The sequence below is a fragment of the Betta splendens genome, chromosome 21 (assembly GCF_900634795.4).
Source record: "Betta splendens chromosome 21, fBetSpl5.4, whole genome shotgun sequence".
Taxonomy (NCBI): Eukaryota; Metazoa; Chordata; class Actinopteri; order Anabantiformes; family Osphronemidae; genus Betta; species Betta splendens.
This window is the reverse complement of record NC_040899.1, coordinates 5,479,398-5,496,256: the sequence shown is the minus strand read 5'-3', so window position 1 is coordinate 5,496,256 and position 16,859 is coordinate 5,479,398. Positions and strand designations below refer to the sequence as shown.

General features: G+C 41.6%; 1 protein-coding gene and 1 long non-coding RNA gene across 2 annotated transcripts in view; one reads left to right on the top strand and one right to left on the bottom strand.

Annotated features, from left to right (window-relative positions):
• Nucleotides 1-1,861: 1,861 nt before the first annotated feature.
• Nucleotides 1,862-7,902, bottom strand: LOC129603496 (uncharacterized). Its single transcript, XR_008693395.1, has 3 exons — nt 6,350-7,902; nt 5,727-5,854; nt 1,862-5,652 (listed from the first exon to the last, which is right to left on the bottom strand). It is a non-coding gene; the product is annotated as an uncharacterized LOC129603496 (long non-coding RNA).
• Nucleotides 7,903-8,127: 225 nt separating this feature from the next.
• The window catches only part of dachd (dachshund d), a 102,978-nt gene continuing 94,246 nt past the window's right edge, over nt 8,128-16,859 (top strand). The window contains exons 1-2 of the mRNA XM_055504990.1: nt 8,128-8,265; nt 9,251-9,351. The gene's annotated coding sequence lies outside the window, so the exon portion shown is untranslated. The remainder of the gene's footprint in view (nt 8,266-9,250; nt 9,352-16,859) is intronic.

The window sequence follows — 16,859 nt, the reverse complement described above, 5'->3', positions numbered from 1 at the left end:
AAATTCTTATCATTTAAATTTATTAGAAATCTTTTGACTCATTATATCACATACCATAATTTTTTATAACGTTGTGTAGATGCTGAAAAATTAAAATAATTTCTGGTCAGTTAAAGGAAGTCTGCCCTTGAAAAAACACAATCAATAATTTCCTCCTCGGCTTTATTATTTTGTCTCAAGTTTGGCTGAGTTACAAGCTGGGCTTGTTGACTCTGGACGGCATTTATCTGATGTGACACGGTTTCATTAGGCATTAGTAATCATTTCCACAGCACACAGCATTAGAGTTCTCCTGTTTGTAAAACAGCAGATGAGGCTAATGCCGTCCTCTGGGGAGAAATTCAATATAATTCCTTAATTAAATGGAATAATTTAATTACAGTAACTTAGAAAGCATTCATCAATATAATTGTTTCTGGAGCCACCATTATAATTGAAGTTTAAGTGAAAACAAGTCCGTTTCTAATGTTGGTAATGTGCTGACATAGTTCCCCCACCCTCCATTTGTTCCTCTCTCTGATCTTCCACCATGCCGTTTCTCCACAGTGTTTTCGTTTGATAGCCAGCCATAGCACATCAGCAAGACCAAAACATTTATTACAGCCATTTAATTTAACCTCTCTACAGGCACGGACACGAAGACAGGGATGATAGCACAGCCGCGCTGAAAGACTCTCGCTGTTCAGCTTCTAATCTGATCCTCTCTGCTGCCCTTTCATAAAGACACCGAGTATTACCCCGACTCCAAACATACCTCTGCCATTTAAACTGTCTTAGATTTCACCACAAAGACGACCAACTAGAGCCCAATTCACTCTTCAGGGCCCAAAATAATAAAATATAATTTTAGTCTAATCTGCCTAAAGAATGTCTAGTGTTTGAAGTTGACAGTGTTCTGTCTTCTGGGAGGAATAATTGCCTTTTGAGTAGAGCAGGAGAGGCCTGTAGAGGGTCTGCACCTCACAGGTGTGCCCTTGGACAGACAACCTCCTCGTTGTTCTAGGGAGAGGGACGCGAGAGACGGGGTGGGGGGGGGGTCCAGACTCAAAGAATTTATCTGCCAGTTGAAACTTTACAAGGCACCGGCAGCGGCTGCAGCGGCGGCGGCGGCAGAGCTGAGGATTCTCAAATCACCGCGTGGCCGCGAGCAGGTGAACAAAGAGACGCTGATCTCAGTAATTCCGCCTGTCTGATCCAGCTGACAAATACGTGTCATTAAAGTTTTATCGTTTTGTTGGACAGCTTTGTGAAATTGACCCGGTTGTAATCTGTGTGATTTGGACGGCTGCATTCATGGTGTTACTGACAGTTATTGTGTAGTAGCTGGTTCAGTGCATCAGCTCCGTTTCCCTGCGCACACACTCAATGTTTGTGGCCTTTGATTATGAAGTTAAACATTAATTTCCAGAACAGTTTGCTTAAAGTGCCCGTTTTTCTATCAGCTACAGAGACTCAGCTATTTTTACAACTCTCCTCCTAAGACAAACCGCATCCTTGTTCCTTGTTGTTGTCAAACGTCTCCATGATTTGTAATGGGGCCTATTAATTTAGCACAGAAATCTGTCCCTTTCTGAGCGCGGCGCTGAAAGCTGCCGAACAGCTGTCGCAGCTCTGGAGAATCATATGGAAGAATGCATTATCGGCCTTGTTTGAATATTCCCTTAGATTTGGAATAATCAGGCAGCTATTCAGCAGTGAGATGGCCACGCACAGATGCCAAAGCACAGCTGAGGGGAGCACAACGGTGTAATGCAGCTGAGCCACACGCACGCACACACGCACACACACACACACACACACACACACACACACACACACACACACACACACACACACACACACTGAACCGGTGGCATGAACAACGTGAATAATGCAGGTGTGCTTTATTTCTGTATGCTGTGCTTACCATACATAATACCTAAGACGCTTCCTTTCAGTCCTTTCAACTGCGCTTCTTCCTTTCTTCTTGTCTTGTTCAAGGTGATCCTAGCTTTGCATATGGCTGATTAATCTTATTGCACAGTAGCTAACATTGATCACAGAAATGATTAGAAATGCATTAGTCAGCAGACTGTTTGGAGTGGTTGGATTTAAGTGCTAGTGCCAAGCCATTTTCCATAGGTGTCCATGTTTTTAATTTTGTTATATAGAATTTTGCAAATGGATGCATGCATGCCGCCCAAATACAACATCAAAGCTTTAATGCTTACAGACATAATTTAATCTCCTAGATGGCAGGCCTGATGGACTGTGTGGAGAAGACATCCCTGCTAAATTCATTATGCTAAAAGTTGCTAGGTCTCACTACCTGATGAGAGACAGTAAGACAACCTGGGCTGGTGATCTGTACCAGAGGGAAAGTGTTGGTGCTGCTTTTAAAGCAGATTCTTCCATATTACAGGCTTTTCACCAAGTTGGTGGAAATTACATTAAAATAATATAAATTCTGCTTCCACAAGATGCATAAAAGTAATTTCCCATTTTTGATCTGAATTCTTCGGTTTCATTTCACTTTAACTGGACACAAATCAGCGAAGCCTAACCCTTCAGTGCTCAATCACTCATCACTGTGTGATGGCTTGACCCCCTTTGTTACTGACGTGCTAATGGGTTTAAAATGTGACACTGCCACCTAGTGAATTAACTTAAGATGACCTGTGGTTTCACAGCAGTGGAGCATTATGACGTACGAGCCACCGTTTGCTTTGGCGGCCGCGCAGCCCTTAATCAGCACAAAATAAGAATCACATGCAGAATACAGCGCCTTTATTCCCAAATAGTTTCTGAAGCCTTTCTTGCTGTTCCCTGACCTCGCTGACTACAGCACCTTCTACCCACTCGCGGCTTAGATGCTTCCTTTAATCATTTAAAAAGTCTTTCTTCATCCATAAAACGTCTTTTTGTCTTCTGATGTCAGAGTTAACAGAAGTTCAGGTTCCCTCCAAAGCCCGTAAAGCCTCGCTGGGCTGCAGAGATCGTGCTCAGAGATAAATGCAAGCAGGAGAATGATTGTTTACTGGGTTGTCGCACAGTTATAAAAGAGTGTGCGCTCAGTTAAACCGTGAGAGGGATTGAGTGACGTAAAAAAGGCATTTTAAAAGTGACAAAAATGAATTAAGAAAAGCAGTAAATCATCAGGCTGCTTAAATAAATTGGTTTGTACAGTTCTCCAAATAATAAAACTCACTTCATTACTTAACCAAGGGGGCACCTTTACAATTAAAAAGCATGGCATCCTTTCAACAGCAGAGGTGCAACTCATAAGGGTCCCACCAAGACAACACTTGCCACATGTTCAACACTCCCCATTAAAAACCTGGGGAAATTAATGAGCTTCCATTGGCACCCTCACAACAAAGGGATCTATAAAGCAGCCTTAATGTTCTCAGGGAAACTTTACTCTTCAGTAGTTCCCAATCAACCAGTAGCAGCAGATTCTGTTTTATTTCCCCTGTAACCAGGAACCAGAGCTAAAAACGCTGCACTGCAACTTTACACCAATGTTCTGCTTGATTCCAATTGCTTTGAGCTGCTTCTTAATCAAAGATTTGCCAATAAATAACCATGTTAGTTCGTCAAAGTCTAATCATTTATGAAACATACAGCGGTGCTTTATATAACAGCTGAGCAATGTGCTTTCAAAAATCTATAAAGCTGGGAAATATTCGCAAAACAACATTTGTTTATGTTCACAGTTGGGCTTCGGCTGAAGCACAACTGGTGTAGACGGGGAACAAAACCCTTTCATGTCGTGGGCATTGATTTGTACTTTCTACCTGCTTGTACACAATTAGGAACACTTAGGAATCAAAGAGCGCCGAGGTTTGCAGAAAGGTATTAATTAGAACTTTATTTATGCAGATGCTTTGTAAATTTGCATAAAAAGCAATTCCACAGATGGGTTTATGGCAGTAATGACTGTTCCAGTCTGCAATAAAACATCTGCTTAATCACAACAGAGACAGTCAATGGGCGCCGTGAAAACAGGCTGCGCGCGTACGTCTCAGGGAAACGTACTGAGGTGAGGAGATGCTGTGGACAGGTTACAAAAAAGCAGCAAAGAGCCTTAAAGAAAAGCCGTTCAAAAGCAGCGTTAGTTAAAAGAGGCGCACTTTTCCCAAACATTCGCTGGTGGTACTTTGAGTGCTGTGATGCTGAGAAAAATACTCTTATCGTGTTGGCAGAACAATCCACTTACTGTGTCTAAGAGAAGGGAGAATTTCGTTCCAAGTCCAGCCAAGCCTTTGTCTATGTGTGCCAACTATTTTGAAAATATTCCACTTTGTGTCTTTTTAATCTACGAGAGCCACACACAGATATGAGCGCCCGCGTGCGCACACACAGCCGAGTGTGGCTGCAAGGTCACTCCAAGTATTGATAAATCACCCAGCTGTGATTCCCTCCTGACAGCTCAAACTAACATCAAGCTGGATGGGGGAGAACAAAAGACCATCAAGCGGCCCTTTTCTTGACACTTTTATTCAATCACGGCCAGATTGCTTACGACAGCACCAGCAGCTGTTTCGTCTTCATCTTTCCCCATTTGATAAAGCGTGTCAAGTCATATTTCTGTAAGTACTTCACCTCACCCCATACTGTGCAGATCCGCAGCGATTCGGCATATGCACATTCCACATGAGGGGATCGTCAAATGGGTCAGGGAGTAATGACACCCCTCTGAAGGTCGCAGCACGCTGGCGTGGGGGGTGGGTGGGTGGGGGCAGGTAGGTGGGTGGAGGATGGGGGGGGGTGGAACGACAAAGCAACAAGCTGAAGGTCAAAGATAAGAACAGCTGCAGAGATATCTAAGATAGCCAGCAGAAATTAAACAATGAGAGAAAGGCAGTCGCGCTTTGATTGTGTGATTGTGTTGTTTAAGAGAGAAGGAGGTGGAGGTGGACGTGTGTGTGTGTGTGTGTGGGGGGGGGGGGGGCTGCTGGGGCTGGGGGCTGTTATTTTGGGATCACCATCCCATTTGCAGCGCTTCTATTGACCTTGTTCCTCGCGGGATGGAGGTCGGTGATAGGACGGAGGAATGCTTGGGATGCCTATTGTTTGTTTGTGATCAGACATCGGCCCACGCAGGAGTGACATTTCCATTTCTCAGTCGCCCCCGAGTGTTTACTCAGATTGTTTCCTCTCTGATAACAATTACAGGTGTTTCAGTTTGTAACTCAACTAGGCTGAGGCGCACGGCACTATCTATCTCAAGACCTTTTTCACGAGAGTTGCAAATTCTTTAACTTTTTCTCCATCCAGCTGCTAAAATCAGCTGCTGATAACGCATGTTGTCATGTGCTTGTTGTTCAGCCGCCTTTCGGCGTGTCCAAAAAAGACCAAAGCTTAAAAATATTCATGAAAAATGTTTCTCGAGCCGATTGTGCCTTGCGCTTTCACTCAGCCCAACGCAGAAATAGCTTCGCCTGACTAGACAACCTGGCCTGGCTCAAGCTTCCGCCATACATCATTAGCGCAGGAGTCACGGAGTCACAGCGCGAGAGCCGGCAGAAAACTGTGTCACCGGGAGGATGCTGCGCACGGCGACGCATCTGCTGGAGTCGCACGTCTGCAGCGCGGCTCGTCACACATCACCTCTTCAGCATCTTCCGTCGGAGACAAACGATCTTCAAAGTCGGGCCGCTATTTTGGCCTCTGTGGGAAAAAGAGAGACATGTAAATGGAGTGGAATGTAGGAGAAGCTTGTATCAAAAAATGGGACAGCTCACTCCACTCAGACTTGGCCTGGCTCCCAGGAATGCAGTTAGCTCGCGCACAATCACTGCCTATTCACGGTGGCACAGCTGCTGTGGACATATGTTCCCCACCAAAGGAGGAGGACATCAACCAGGCACACCTTGAACAGGTTAGCAGATGAATGGCACTCAGTCCTTTGACAGTCTGCCCTCGTCTCATTGTATTTTCCCTTGCTCAACAAATAAGTTCTCCAGAATGGCCCAAACTTTTCTCATTGGTTCATCCTCCACACGGATGCTTTAAAACACCTATATATATTTTTTTAAATAACACAAATCGGTGAAAATCTTATTTCACTAAATATATTGCTCCGTCATTTAGGGTGTTCTGGAAGGACAATGAATGCCAAGGAAGAGTAATAAGGAATATTAATAGCAAAAGCGCATACAAAGACTTTTTTCTCTAGCCCTCAGCAAATGACCATATGTGAGGGAAAAGATTACATTTATTCATAGCTGTCTTTCATCAAGAAGCTTAAACCCAAACTTCGAATGTAACCCCAAATCATATGCATATTGAGCTGACCTCTTTCGCCCTTTTCTTAAAGCCATAGTGGAGGTGTGATATGCAAAAACCCACAGATCCTTCAGCTCACCGTTTCGACGATTTCAGCACTTTTGCTTCTCCGGCCGTTCCACGGGTGATCACGTCGGCCCCCAACAGATAAAGAGGAGGCTCCTGCATTAGCATGGGGGTCGCGCGTGGCGCCCCGAGAAACTCCCAGAGCCTCGCTGTCGCCGCGGTCGCAGAGGAAAACGCTCTGTAAAAAGCTTTAAATCACGCGGCGGATAACTGCAATCCACTCTCCCATTATCCATTGTTAACACCGGCCCGTTTCTGCGGCTGCGACCTGTTCGCTGGAGTGGAGTGCTCGGAGGCCCGGGAGCCACGCGGAGCTTGTTCCCCCGTCCAACGGGGCCATTCTCAGCGGAGAGACCCCGGCGCTGAGCTGCAGCAGCTCTCTAATGACTCTATCAGCGACACTGATGGGAGCAAATGGCACCAGGAGATTTCAACATGTTCCCTCACCGTGCATTACATTCGCTCTCCGTATTTCCGTTATTGTGTTGTAATGGTATTGCGTAAGTATGCTTGTAAGGACATTGTAAAACACTTGACACTACACCGTGGCAATATCACACGTTTTTCTTTCCTCCTCCCACACACACATACACACAGATGCCAGTATTTATCTAAGGTAAGTACCGTTTGGTGCCAGTGCCATCATAAGTTACAAACACATTTTCAAAGGCTCTTTTAGCTCTTTGGCCTCAAAACAATCTCTGTAATTATTGCGATTTCCAAGGGAAGAAGGACTGTTTTACACCCCATTCCAACAATTACAGGAGACTATGTATAAGACAAAAAGAGAATATGTGCTTCCCTTTGTGAGAGATGGTGCAAAGTCACAGGAGTATTCATTAAGGCCTTTGTGTCCTGTTTGAAATAGTGCTGTTAAAGGCTTTAGCTGTGGGCATCTCTCTGGAAGAGATATAATGATCCTCCAATTAGAGACAGAATCATGAGACCTGTTTATTAGTCCTAATTCATCTCCTCATTGTGCTGAGCATATCAAATACCACAGAGCCACAAAAAAAACAACAACAATTTGCCCACCATAATTACAGATGTATTAATAGTTTCACAACAATGACAAGCAAAGCTATTCACATCATTTTCCTCTGTCAAGAACAATACCGCAGCGCTGTCAATGTGTCCATTAAAGCTTACATTTACACCAGCTCTGTGACATCTTGCTTTTCAAAGCGGAATCTGAGCCTCTTCAGACAAATTACACTTTTTCATTAACAAGACCGGTTCTGGTATTATTAATTCTAAATGGATTTTTAGACACGACTCTACATTTGTAGCTTATCATACAATAGCAGCTTTTCTGGCTGTAAAGGTATTTTCCATTAAGGCTGAAGAAAAAAAAACGTGCAGTGCATTGTTGAGTCTAATGGTAAGAGAGAATGCAGTGTAATCACATGAAATATGAAAATCCATATTACTAACTTGAAATGCATAATACACTTTACTGGTTTTGATGAAGGCGACCCCACGGAAGCCTGAGGATTCTGATTTATGCTCTAGACACTACAATAATATTACCAATTATCAGAATAGATAGTTATTTTGTATTATAGAAAAGTATTCTCAAATATTTTTAATAATAAATATTGTAATGAAGCCATGGAGTTGCTCGAGCACCTGTGGTTTACCTTCAACTGCACTCGAAGGATGAGCTATTGCATGTTATAGCTGCATTAGTTACTCTGCTTCTTAAACTGATTTATTCTCTGCTTTTGATGAATTGATGTGAGTGATTGATGGAACTATAAAGCTTTTACTGTAGTTAGAGCAGGTTCCCTTAGGCCGTCCCTCAGTTCTGCGGATGTAGCTTCACTGGCTAATCTCCTGTGCTGTCACCCAGAGAGGAACCGTCTGCTCAGGTGTGACAAAAAACGCACACAGTTGGCGGAAGAGCGGAGGAAAATCCATTTTATAATGGTCAGTATTAAACGTAAGGTTGGCCGTTAAAGAATTACGCCAAAAACCTAGCTACAGCCTGCTCGAAAGCTTGTTTTGCTAAGCTCATGTTAGCTAACTTAGCGCTAGCTTAAATACCTTAGCAACGCAGAAACGTTAGCTTGCTAGCGGTGGCTACAGGCTAAAGGTTAAAGGTAGCCGCCAGCTAACGTGCAGTACGTATGAGCTAAACGAAGACCTTGTTGTATTTTTGGCGAATTGCCAAATTTAAAATGTCCATTAAAATAAATACTTATACAAGTTTATTAAAGAGGGATTCCTGTATTAGGTTGTCAAACGTAATCGTAAGTCGTGCATGGTTTTAATACTGTAAAAACTAAAACAGCACCCTATTAAATAGCACAGAAACAGAGTCTGTCACACTTTATTGTTCTTTTGTATAATAAAATCAGCCTCTTTGCTGGAAGTCTGGTCAAGATGATGTGACGCAGAATAATGTGGTAAAACACTGGCCACATTTCAACACGTATTAGTAGATTTTACAGGCAGTCTGTCATAAACAATATGATGCCACAAAGCACGAGAACCTGCCTGTAAATCCCACCTCAGTCAAACCTAAAATATTACATTTTAGTTGCAAATATGCCAGAGAGCTGTCGATTCACTTTTATTGCTCGTGATACTTTATTGAGTGATTATATTTTCACTGCATCATGCCCCACAACCGCAACATCACTTTCCCTTTACTGTGGGAAAAGTAAGTGGGGAACGAGTGACAACAACCATGTTGCAAGAATACCTACATTTATTTAATGACAGTTATTTCATAAGGTGTAACTTTATTGTGGAATCATGTAAGTATACTGCAAAGCAACAGTGTGGTATTTGTGTATTTATTTACTATTAAGGATTTTCATAACTACCCTCTAATGGACACGTTTGTAAGCAGTGTGTGAGTGGAAACAGAACTGACCACCTAATTGGATGATGTGGTTTAATTTTGCAGCGTTTTCTGAGAGGAGCAGCTTCTGTGCGTTGCCACTACATAATGGCCACACCGCTCGACTGGAGGCTCAAACTGACCTCACAAGTCTACTTCAAATCAAGGTAACAATTGTTTTACCCTCAAAAACCTTTTGACTGAGAGAGCAAAAGTATCACGGACCCCTAGGGGAAATAGTTACAGACTTTATAACAAATGCTGAAACAGGCTATTTATGTTGGTTAATGTGGAATCTACTTCTGGAAAACACTGTGTTCTGTACTCCATCACAATACCAGCCAGAATGGGACCATTGTGGTGGCAGAGCAGAGAAAATGCAAGGTCTTCTATCTGGTGAAGCTGAACTTGCTCAACTCATGCCACAATTTAGTGTAATCTGAAAGGGCCACTTTCTAAATTTTACCTTGGGATCAAGTCCAGTCTCAACACTATGAACCACTTACTGTGTTCTGGGTTCTGATAATCTTTCAAGCTCTTTGATCTACTGTATATTGTGTAAGCAGAGCTTCCTGGATTGTTCAGTGTTACTTTTTTATTGCATTTTGATTTTGTAACAGTTCTGTTAAAAGTGTGAAGGTTAATGACACCAGCTTTTTTATTGTTAGCTACAGTAATTAACAAACATAATACACCTACAGTAATAGAAGCCAGGTCTTCTATTACAGGCTATTTTCTTCTCATCTGTCCATAGAACATTCAGCCAATTGGCCTGTTACGTATTAACATGTGCCTATGTAAGCTGTAGATGAGTTGTAATGGTTATGTAGACACCTTCTCCTTGCACGTCTGATACTCTAGGAGCACCATCATTCTTCAGCATTCATCTCATGATGGACAAACATTTGATATTAGCCACAGTGATAGCTTTACTTTCCCAGATGTTTGCCTGCGCTTCCTTGTGAAATGCCAAACTATTCCAGGTGTTGATCTTGGCCTCATATGTGTCCTCCAGGGGATGTTAACAATGGTGTTGAATGATTTCCAGTTGTACACAAGCTTCTTGATCGTTACCTGAAGGAAACCAAACAGTTTACGCATTTTTGGTAATCCTTTCCGACTTGTTATCATTAAAAACTGTTCTCATAAAACAACAGTTCACAAACCTTCATGCACCTCTGTGTACTATTTTTAGTATATCTAGTATTACTATTACTAGTATTTGTTTTAATGCATGTAATGTACTCAGAAAATGCAGCAGACAGCAGTGTAGAATATGTTATACTGTTTTGTATATCATTAGATTAGGTTGATAATAACGGCTCATTATATATTCTTGACCATAGTTGTTACCATTTGCACAATTTTGTTAGGCTAAATAAAAATAAACAAAATGCTGATATAGAAAAAACTGTTCACTGGGCGTCTAAGTGATATAGACTGAAGCGCAGCTGTCTCTTGGGACAGGGCAGTTCTCCTTTGGATAAATTAATCTCCAGTAAAGATGACTTAGATCAACTTTGAAAAACACTAAGATGAAAACCCATAAAATGATTACGAACGGCACCCAGAATGACAAGTATTATCAACAAAAATTAATCAGGTGCATCTTTTCATGAACTCAATTAATAATGTGCAACAACGGGGTCTTTTTTCCCTGGAATGAAAATTAATTAGCAGGGGAAGGTCACTCGGAGATGCTGACATCACTCATCAGGCCGCTGTGGCAGTTCTAATTATTTGTCTTCCAGGCTTGGCTGATCAAAAATTATTGCCATACCTGAGCAACATTTAGAAAAAAATGCTTTGTTTAAAGCGCTTTTAATTAGACCTGCTATTTGATTAATGCCGTGTAAGCGCTCAGGATCGGCCCTCTTATCAGCATTTCTGACAAGTTTGCTGGGTATTGTTGTGTGAAAGACGTTTTACTGACGCTAACAGACTGTTTAGTATCTAATTCGTTCACTTTAGTTGCAATTAAAAAGCTATTTGCTGCAAGAGCACTTGTTGATATTAATATAGATGTTGTAAAGTTTGACAAAGCATTCTCTATTGATACCGAAAATAGACATGGTATAGTCATAAAAAGTAACTAAACCTGCAATATGTCTATTAGACTTTCAGTAATAAAGATTGTACTTATCAACAACCTACATTCTTGCACACAAACACAGGGCGTCGGGGTTGTTGTAACTGCATTGATCGTCCAAGTTGTTCGCTGCACATTCTCAAAAAGAGCAAGCACGGCTCTATTCATTGTGTTTTTGTCAGCCATAATTAAGAACAAAAGACAAAGGTCACACTAAGCAAACACGATTACCTAACCCCTGCTTGATAACATATCTAGCCACTACCAGGCCCCTCGGTCACATCCAGAGAAAACTTGTCACAGAGCGGCGCTGAGACTTTATCAAGCTCTTGCCTTTTTTGTTTTTTTCCCCAGAGTTATTGTGTTGACTCATTGCCTGAACTATCTTCAACCCTTACTACATCAATTCACATTACCTGCAAATTAGCAAAGTTCTACTTTCAGGCTCATAGTACATTTGATCCAAATAGACTCTAAATGCCATTTCTGTTCCTATTAACCTACGGATCGGTGTGGCAGATATTTTCATGAGGTTGCTCGGGAAAAAACACGAGGCTAATGGCTTGGTTGTGACAGCGCTATTCATGATGATTTATGATTCTGTGTTTAAGTTGATTACTCCACTGCTGACTCGGAATACTATTTCAATTAGTGCACTGAAGGTCACTCCACGAAATCCCTCCATAATCTATTCCTATTAACACTAATGCGCCTAGTATCCATATCTGTTCACCCTTGTTGATTCAAATCATCCCCTCTCCTAACGGCCAGCTTGTTTACCAGTTTACTGGTTTGGACGTATCCTAGATGGTAATTTTCTCTCCTGCGTGTATCATTAATGTTTTCAGTCTTGACACATGGCTAGGAGGGACATCTCAATAGAGCTTTGGTGCATTTTTATGGCTTTTATTATTTCTAATTTGTTTTACAGATCAAGTGATATTTATGCTGAATGAAATTGATCCTGAAAGCCCTATAGGCAAAATGTGGTAATATTGTGAGGTTAGAAAGCAACAACCTCCTATTACTTGTCATCATGAGAACCAAAATAGCCTCTGCGTGATCAAAATTTTAGAGGCCTAAATTAATTTTACATCACTTTCATTCATACTCCCACTCACCCATGCAGAGGAGGAAATTAGCTACCTGTATTTAATCTAATATGTTCCCACTGTAAGCGCTGGTGGACATGATAGACTTAATCAGTTCATACTGAATCAAAAAGCTCGCAGACAATGCTTAGTGAGGAAAAGTCTATTAGGTTTCAAAGACAGGGTCTCTGAGCTTCCCACCTACAGTAAAAAGGAGGCCTAATTTATTTGACAGGATATGAAATTTACAAATACGACTAGTACATTTGTTTTAACTTAAACTAGGGAAAGGTACAGTATGAGGCTAAGTGCATACTTGATCTCTATTGAAATTGTTGTTGAACAAAGTTGTACATGTACAGTAGCAGGACTCATTCCTCTTGGCTGAGGGAAACCACAACATGTACCCATGACCAGTGGCCCTGTTGTTCATGGACTGCTGCTCTGCCAACTGTGCCACATTTTCCCCTTTCTTTAAAGTTTCTAGTTGTTTGGATTAGCTGCAAACCACTTTTATGACACATTAAACAAGCAGACAAAAATCTGTAATGAAAAAGGTCAACACTTCACCAGCTCTTATCATCCACAACAGGTCTGTAGGCCTGAGGACAGGACACATCCTTTTTTTGAGAAGGATAAAAGTGCTGACATTGTCACCAGTTGATGGGACTCTATCCAGGAGATAGGTGAAAACACTTGGGCACAGTGACATCAATTTTCAAGATGATTTAACTCTGTGCTCCTATGTTGGAGGAAAGAAACTTCAGACCCCTGATTTACCTCTGATGACAGCCACGCGGCCCCCGAAACAATGTTTCCAAGGCTACTAGCGAATGACGAGTGGTCACGTCTGTACAGCCGTCCCCATTGGTTTGATTTATGTGACCGGGATCCAATAAAAATGGCAATCAAATCAACCCAGCCACTTTACAGGTAGAGGGCTGTCTGATTGAGTTGTCGAAGGCATGGCTGAGGCTCAGAATGATTATGCTAGGAAACGGAGAGGGGTCCATCTCTCTGCACCCAACAAGGACACCATACATCTCCCCATGCAGCTTTCTTACTCCACTGTGAAATGTATCCAAAATAACTGCACACCTACTGCTTTCCTGCCTCCCCTCTCTGAAGGTTATTTGTCGTCTGAAGGACTCTCCCTGTCAGAGTATGATGAATACCATGTACACAGACAAGAGCAGCGTCAGGTTCAGGATTAGCCGGAAAACTCACTGATCTGTAAATAACCTAAAAAAGAGGAGCTGAAGATTAGCAATGATGCTTTTAGGAATGATCCATCAAACTCAACTACCTCAGTCACTCAAATGAATCATCTCACTTGATTCTTCAACCCAGCAGAAGTACGAGTGACTGCTGCGCTACCTGCAGGTCACAGAGATCATTCTGGGGATGTTTATTAAATCAGTGCTATCAATTTTCTTACTGATCATCTTTTATCTGTCCTGTCCTTGGGGATGAGTCAAGCACACGGTGATGTTAAAGGTTGTGGTATTCGACTTACAGCTTTCCAAATGAACCTCAAGAGCCTTTATGAATTATTGTATTGAATTATTATATTGAATTACAGCCATTGCCATAAAGTACAAAACATTCTCCATATGAAGAGGACCTGTCTCTTAAGTTAATTTTCTTTTGTTAACAGAGCTACTGTACGAAGCAGAACAAAAAATAAGCAAACAATAATCATGTGAACTATTTGCCTTGGCTTTGAACTAATGACAGTTTAGGCAGCCCTGTTTACTGTGCATGAGGAAGCACACATTCAGGAAGTAAATTGGATCAAAGTACAAGCAGCTGCTTAAGTACTTACTCGCCTCGATAAGCAGAGTGAAATCACCATCATTGTTGCATTAGAGTGACTTGATTCAGTCACCGCCAGGAAAACAGACAGGAAGAGGAGAGGGGAGCTGATAGTGTACCAGCTCCATGTGTCATGAAGGAGCCACTGGCTAACAGCCAGCCCGAAATAGAACAATTGAACATCACTGTCGTGTCTTTTTGTGCTGGAAACACAATCACCTTGTTGGAGAACAGAATGCACTGCACAACAGGTACAAACACATCCTCTGCAACAATAGTCGAGCACGTTAAATTTACCTAAAGCAGTTGACACGTTTCAAGACAATACAATACATTAATGAGCAGGTTTTGGTCCTTTTCTTTTTGGCTCAGTGTTATTTAATTGTGTAGCTGCTGCAAAAGTCAACAGATTAAACATTCAAAACATAAAACAACCTCATCCAAAACATTTCAATTTTTTTTGTTTTGAAGCAGAGAGATTCTTGATCCAATAAATGGGAAATTACATCATCCTAAGTTTCCACTGAACTCTAAAGACCTTTCCTCTCCAGCAATGAGGACACTAGGAAAGTTCAAGGATTGAGCAAGTCAGTTGGACTAACATGCCATGGAACAGGAAATAACCATTCATTGATTTTGTGTGTCCAGAAAGATCAATTTTATTCTTCCTTTGTTTTCAGACTACAATGCACTAAAGCTCCTGCTGCAGCAGGATGTGTTTTGTACAAGCATGGTCCAAATGAAGCTATAAATCAAGTGTTGGAGCAGAAACACATAATGTCATCCCCCATAGACCACGCACTGTACAGTACCCCCACCTCAAACCCCTCCACTTTGCTTTGGTTCTGTCTGTACAGTTTGACAATGTCCGACAATGTAATTAATATGACTGTCAAATTATCACAACAAGAGAAACCTTTGAGAACATGTAGCCCCATGCCGCTTTGTTTTATTCTAACTATGTAGGCGTGTTCTTATTTTAAACTCCGTCATGGCTTGTTTATGTTGTTTTACATTTGCTCCTTTATAAGTCGTCGGCTGTTATCTGGTTCAGCATCACCCTGTTATGCAGTTTGCTGATTAAGTGTGCGCGTGCACGCACGTGAGCGCGTCTGCATAAACTGACACTTCTTTAATTGTATTGCACTTGTGCTATCTGGTGCTGGAGTTAACTCGTAAAAGTGAAGTCTCAGGCAGATTCCCAGCATCTGCCTATTTAAGATTCATAGAAAAGACTATCCACCCCAATCAATATCTACTTGAGATTTAAGTTGCATTATGTGTCCCCTTCACAGGCATGATTTAAAACATCAGCACAAAGTATTCTTAATTTTATTGCCTGCCGTAAATTAAAATTAATGATGCTGACATCCACAATTAACAATGAAAAATGCAGATTCTTATAATTACTTTAGCAGTAATATTGTTTTCAGCCCAGGCTCAAGGTGCTCCTCATATGCTCCTCAACATTCAGTAAAACACAAAAAGACAGCTTCATTACATTTTATTTGCTATAGGAAACAAAAAAGGGTCTAACAAAAATCCACAGCTCATTTGGGAATATCTCGCCATGCATAATTAAGCAAATTTGATTGGAATTAAGCATGACTTCTTTTGGTTGGGTTTTAATGAATGCAAATCAGGCATCTACATCCCTAAGATTAATTTCAGCCAATTAAAAAACAAAGCTTGTTGGAAAGTGTAAAAGTGTTCAAAGCAGGGCAGCAAAGCAGTTTCTCTCTCCCTCTCCCATTCCCTCTCTCTCCTCATCTCATCTTCATAACTTGCACTCAGGAGAATCCCCCCTCAACTTTGATCATTAGCATGAAGTTACAGGCAAACTGTATGAATTCAAATGTGGCAGAAATGCACTGCCAAGATCTTAATGCCTTTTTAATCTCAAAGTGGCATCCCTTAATAGTTTCTTTACACAATTATTGTTTTTGTACTTCTGTTCTAACATTAACAGGACAGTTGGGATACATATTAGTCAAAGTGTTTTTCATGATAAATATACTCAAATATTGATTTAATGTGCCAATTTCTCTCTGTGATGCACAGGTAAACTTCACAGCATTAAATATGTCATTGTTTTGGATTTTGACAGGAGAAAATATGCCAATTATTCTGCATTAGTTTGGCCACAATAATGTTGCCACAACCTGAAATCAACCTTTATCAGTGTTCAAGAGCATTCAATCCATCTGACTTAAGCACTCAGGAGATCTCATCGTGGTATTTTCCATGTGAAAGCACCATTGCACACCAGACCAGTGACAAATAACACACCTCACTCCAATAACAAATGTCAGTGTCATGCAGTGTCTGTGCTTTATGTAGGTGTTAAGGTCTCATTATGACAAACTTACATTACCCTCTATCTGAAATGTTATGCTGTTTTTGCACCTTTCAATGTGATGCACAACCGCGCTGAGTAAATCCTGATTATTTGGATAGTCGGATGTAAATGCTAATGATTGAGGGCAAGCAGGCACCTTCGGGCTAATGCTAATCTCCCTGCGCGTTGCTCAGAGAGCGCTGTATACATTGATTTGATCTCTCACATCAAAAGACAAACAGTGGTGCAAGTCAGCACTTGCCCAGTCAATGTCATTCCTTGAAGTTATTCCCCCACACGTGCATCTTCACGGGCCGGGGAGGGAGGGAGGGGGGGAATAGA